This window comes from Pongo abelii, chromosome 13 (genome assembly GCF_028885655.2).
Source record: "Pongo abelii isolate AG06213 chromosome 13, NHGRI_mPonAbe1-v2.0_pri, whole genome shotgun sequence".
NCBI classification, from domain to species: domain Eukaryota; kingdom Metazoa; phylum Chordata; class Mammalia; order Primates; family Hominidae; genus Pongo; species Pongo abelii.
Window position 1 is genome coordinate 17,523,306 of NC_071998.2, and position 6,000 is coordinate 17,529,305.

The window sequence follows — 6,000 nt, forward strand, 5'->3', positions numbered from 1 at the left end:
GCCTCTTAGATCCACTTGATTTATAGTGTTGTTCAAGTCCTCCATTTTCTTACATATCTTCTGTTTGTTATATATTTCTTATTGAATGTGTGGTGTTGAAGTCTCCAATTATTATTATTGTAGAATTGCATATTTATCTTTTCAGTTATGTCAACTTTTCTTTCATCTATTTTGAGGATCTGTTACTAGGTGTGTAAAATGCTATTGCTTTTCAATTGCCAACGTTCACTTAGATTAACTCCTATATTTATCAGTCTCAGTGCTTTAATTATTCTTGCATTCTGGAACATCCATCTGTTGTCACTTCCCTTCTTTTTATAAGAAATTCCTTTAGTGATGTAGAATAATATGATCATGGCAAAATTTTCCTAGTTTTGTTTATCTGAGAGTATATTTGCCATCCTTTTATTGAATCATTGATATTTTTATCTCTGTGTTTCTTTGTAGGAGTCTTTTAAACTTCTACTTGGAAATAATTATAGGTTTGCAGAAAATTTCACAGATAACAGTTTCCTCATACCCTTCACTCAGTTCCCCTAATAGATGTATCTTACATAACTGTAGCACAATGTCAAAGTTTGGATTTTGACAATGGCATAATATGATTTGTATAGCTTTGTCATTTTATCATGTGTAGATTTGTGTAACCACCACAGCAATTAAAATACAGAAATACTCCATCATCACAGAGATCTCCCACACCACAGAGATCTCCCTCACCACAGAGATCTCCCTCACCACAGAGATCTCCCTCATGCAACCCCTTATTGTCACCTTCCTACCTCCATGATTCCTATCCCTTGAAAGCTCAAATTTCTTCTTCATTTGTGTACTTTTTTTGTGGGTTTTTTTATGAGAATCTTCTAAATTACACTATTTACATTTAATGTAATTATTGATATTTTAGACTTTAAGTCTCCTTTTTTTGTTTTGTGTCTATTCTTTGTTTCTTACATCTATGTTTTTCTTTCTCCTGTTTCACTGTGGGCTACTTCATTTTTTTTTTTGAATTCCATTTTTTTGTTATCTCTAGTGTTGCTGGGTATATCTCTCTGTATAGCTTTTTGGGAGTCCTTTAGGTATTAAATTATACATATATAACAGCATATTCTGCTGGTATCAATATTTTACCAGTTTGGTTAAAGTATAGAAATTATATCCCCTTTTGTGTCTCTTTCCCTCCTCCATTTATAATATAATGGTCTTGGCTGGGCGCGGTGGCCTACGCCTGTATATCCCAACACTTTGGGAGGCCAAAGCGGGAAGATCACCAGGTCAGGAGATCAAGACCATCCTGGCTAACACGGTGAAACCCCGTCTCTACTAAAAAATACAAAAAATGAGCTGGGCGTGGTGGCGGGTGCCTTTAGTCCCAGCTACCCGGGAGGCTGAGGCAGGAGAATGGCATGAACCTGGAAGGCAGAGCTTGCAGTGAGCCAAGATTGTGCCACTGCACTCCAGCCTGGGTGACAGAGGGAGACTCTGTTTCAAAAAAAATAAATGATAATAATAATAATATAACGGTCTTAAATATTTTTTTCTACATACATCGAGAATCACATCAGATGTTATAATTTTTACTTCAATAGTCAAACATAATTTGGAAATTCAAGAGTAGAAGGAAAACCTGTATTTACCCAAAGCTTTGCTCTTTTATTGTTTTTTCTTTCCTCCTGATGTTCCACTTTATTCCTGAAGAATATTTGTGCTGGATATAGAATTCTAGACTGACAGTTATTTTCTTACAGCACTCCAGAAATGAGATTGACACACTGGCTATGTAGCCGTTTTGGGTTTTAGCTTGTGGATGGAAGTTTCTCTCTTTGAACTTTTCACCTCAGGCAGGTCCAGTACTACTACATTTTCCTCATAGTAGCATCCCTAATTTCATAAAATAACTTATTTCTTAGTTTGTTTTCCATTTTTTGGTTAATAAAAGGAGTACCAAAGGATACAGATTTTTGTCTGTGTCAACTTTAGTTGTTTCTCATTTTGTATTATGTAGTGTGGATCAGTTCAAGATGAATTTAAAGAAAGATATGATGATATATTCTTAATAATTTTTAAAAAGGTTATATACAAACTTATGCAGAATAAACTTATAGTAAATAATCTTATAAAAGGTATTTTGGAACTACTTTCAAAGCATATTTTAGTGGACTGATTAGTAGAATGCTCTCTCTTAAGTTTATAAAGCCCTGGAAATTCTTCTGTATGAGAAATGAAAACTCAACTAAGTTTTACAGATCTTCATTGATGCTTGACTTCTCTCAAAAGGAAATGGTATAATAAAATGGAATGGGTTTATTTTGTACCAGCCATCATCTTAAAATCAGAAAGTAGTTAATTGTGAAACTGAAATATTGGTGAAACAGATGAGTTTCCATTTTTGATGATTTGCTCTATTGGCACATATCATCTAAGAGTGGCTACATCCCAACAGTGGGAAAGTGCTAAGTAAAAACAATGATAAGAATGATCTAGTGATCTCACTTGAAAAAAGTGTAGTGGTCTCATCCTATAAAGTTTTGTATTTTTTTTTTTTTGAGATGGAGCCTCCCTCTCTAGCCCAGGCTGGAGTGCAGTGCCATCTCGGCTCACTGCAAGCTCCACTTCCCGGGTTCACACCATTCTCCTGCCTGAGCCTCCCGAGTAGCTGGGACTACAGATGCCCGCCACCAAGCCCGGCTAATTTTTTTTTTGTATGTATAGTAGAGATGGGGTTTCACTGTGTTAGCCAGGATGGTCTCCATCTCCTGACCTGGTGATCTGCCTGCCTTGGCCTCCCAAATTGCTGGGATTACAGGTGTGAGCCACCATGCCCGGCCCTAAGAAGTATTTTTAAAACATCCTACTTTTCATTTCTGAAAAAAATTAAATAAAAAGCAGTTGACTTTAAACTCTTTAAAAAAACAGAAGAATCTGGGTATTTGTTTCTATTATTTGATATAAGGCAGAATCTTTTAGAAGGATTTAAACACTTTATTAAAGTCAGGAACGAACATGTAGGGAAAAACACAGCAGTATTTTTGGAGGATTAGATTTTATTTCATCCACAGAATGAAGATACTGCTGTGGAAAACTGGCTGGTCAATATGAGCTCCACTGAACTTTTGTTTTTGTTAACAATGTACCTCAGTAAGTATTTATTTAATATATCCAACACATGCCCTTGAAGCTATTTATCCAAATGTCCAGTAACAGAGAACTCAGAAGATGGTTATATAACACAGAAGAGAATAATCAAATTTAGCTATGATGAGTATATCTGAAGAATGTTAAATTCTATGTTATAATTTTAAATGTTATCAGTGAGAATAGTGTAAATAAACTTTATAGAAAAGTGAATAAATACATGAAAAACATTTGTATCCTATATAACAATAAATTGCCATTTACAGCTCCTACAAGTCAGTACTAAAACTACAAATATTCATGTAGAAAAATATTCAAATGATATGAACATGAAAAAAATCAGAAAATGTCATTGAAAAATTTTTCTTTTTTATTTTTTAAACTTGTTTTTAATATCTTTCCCTTATTTTTTTTTGCATTTTCATCCAGCTTCTTGGGTTGAATGCTCAGTTTATTTGTTTTTGATTTCTCTAGTTACATAGTAAATGCACTTAAGACTATGTTTGGATGATTATCATAACACAAGTTTGACTAATTAGCAGCATTTATCTTAATTGCAAAGGTTAGAATAATCTAAGTGCAGGACAGTTTTCTGGGTGGCCTTGGACCAACCCAGTTCTCTCCCCTTTCTCTTTTGTAGTTCTCAAGAATAACTGTAGAATGTACTGGGAATGCAACATCCTGAGAGAAGAAAGGACTGGCTAGAATAGCCCAGGTCCTGTTCCAGTTCCCTTGGAAACTGAATGTCTTTCAATGCTTTGTCCAGGGGGTAACTTCACCTTGGAGTATAAAACCCAGGGTGGGCTGCTTCTGCGGGTCCCTAGCTGAGGTACAAGTGTGGCATGCACAGACAGGACTACACCTCCCCCGAGCAGCTTTCCCCAGCCTTGGAGGACTAGTTTGCCATGAATCCCAGGTGCTGTTGGCCCTTGCTGCCTATCTGTAAGTAATAAATCCACGTACATGACTTGTGTGTGTTTGTGTTCTATCTCAGCAGACTCAGCCAAGTTGGTAACCAGTGTCATACTAAGTATGTAACTGTATATACAAATGCACAGATATTTTGATGTTTAACATTGCAGGATCTTTCTTTTAAATGAGTTCTTAATTGTGTATCCCAGATCCAAGCTCTTCTCCCGACAAGCCTCTGGCATAGCAGTGAGGTTTGCTCTGTAAGCTGGAAGGTTTGCCCTGGAAGCCTCAGCTGGACACTGTACCCAAGCTTGTTAGGTATCCACTGTTTCAGCAGTGCTGAGAAAGAAAAGACCTCAAGCCCTCAAGGAGATCTTTTCATAACATAGCACTGGCTGCTTTTTGCATAATTAAATCATTTCTTAACTTACCAATTGACAGAAAATCACTACCAATACCATTCTATTCAACTTACATATTCCACCAAACCAGACATGGTTGAACATCAACAGGGAGCCACCCAGAGTGATCTGAGGAAAATAACCAAAACCAAATCCAAAAGATCTTTACACTATTTAATTGTAACTGTGCTGAGTTAAATTATTAGAATAAGAAATTTTATAACAGTTTATTTTAAAATTTTTATTTATTTATTTATTTATTGAGATGGAGTTTCACTCTTGTTGCCCAAGCTAGAATACAATGGCATGATCTTGGCTCAGTGCAACCTCTGCCTTCCGGGTTCAAGCGATTCTCCTGCCTCAGCCTCCCAGGTAGCTTGGATTACAGGCATGTGCCACCACACCCGGCTAATTTTTGTATTTTTAGTAGAGACGGGGTTTCGCCATGTTCACCAGGCTGGTCTCGAACTCCTGACCTCAGGTGATCCACCTGCCTGGGCTTTCTGAAGTGCTTGGATTACAGGTGTGAGCCACCACGCCTGGCCAACAGTTTATTTGAATCATGAGAATGTGTACTGGTTTTTATAAACTAGTTTCTTTCATCTCAGATTCCCTGAAATATTATGGGGTGTATAAATAACAGTAAAAATAGTAGAATAACAATTACTTCCCCAGGCTGCCAGCAGAAAACACCTGAAATAAGCTCCTTGTTTTTTACATATCATTTTTGAAAACGTTACAGGAAGAAAAGTTAAAATGATCCTATCACTAAAAAGTAGTTTAATTTTTCTTTGTAAATCTAGTGTGAGGAGAGTCCACTCAGGTATTAAGGTGTTGATATCCTGATTGTCCTTAACCTCCTCTTCCCTCTCCCCATTCTTAAGTGGTAAAGAGAATTTAAAGAAAAAATTAGGCCACTGAGAAGAAATAAGCTTGGCACCCCAGAGGGGCCAGTGTAGGTTTCAGGGTTTCAGGTCTATGTAAATTTCTCCAGATTTCTTCAGGTGACAAGGAGAGAGGGCTTTGCAGAGAGAGGTGGCCCCAGGATCTGTGCCCCATGCAGTTATTAGACGGGCTTTGCCAGAGGAAGCCCAGAGAGGCTGGACGCTATGCCTGGAACAGAGTGGGAGTGTGTGGTCACTGGGGTGGTTCTGCCCCATCTCCTCGCAGAGTGCTCAGGTGCCCAGAGTGGAGCGCCCGAGGGAGACCGGTCAGCAATAGTGACCATCCCCCCCATGCTTGGCGCACCTGGTTCCTCTTGTCAGGCTGGGGAATGAGTGCTCAGAATGCCCAGTCATGGTTAGAAGTCTGCGGTGCTCGGCCAGGTGCGGTGACTCACACCTGTAATCCCAGCACTTTGGGAGGCCGAGGCGGGCGGATCACTAGGTCAGGAGATAGAGACCATCCTGGCTAATAAGGTGAAACCCTGTCTCTACTAAAAATACAAAAAAATCAGCCGGGAGAGGTGGCAGGCGCCTGTAGTCCCAGCTACTCGGGAGGCTGAGACAGGAGAATGGCATGAACCCTGGAGGCGGAGGTTGCAGTGAGCAGA

The 6,000-nt window shown here is 38.6% G+C and overlaps 1 long non-coding RNA gene across 2 annotated transcripts in view; it reads left to right on the forward strand.

Moving 5' to 3' along the window:
• Positions 1-4,102, forward strand: part of LOC129054416 (uncharacterized) — a 47,082-nt gene extending 42,980 nt beyond the window's left edge. For both annotated transcript variants that reach the window (XR_008519117.2, XR_010136485.1), the window contains exon 4: positions 3,776-4,102. This is a non-coding gene — a long non-coding RNA (uncharacterized LOC129054416). The remainder of the gene's footprint in view (positions 1-3,775) is intronic.
• Positions 4,103-6,000: the final 1,898 nt, after the last annotated feature.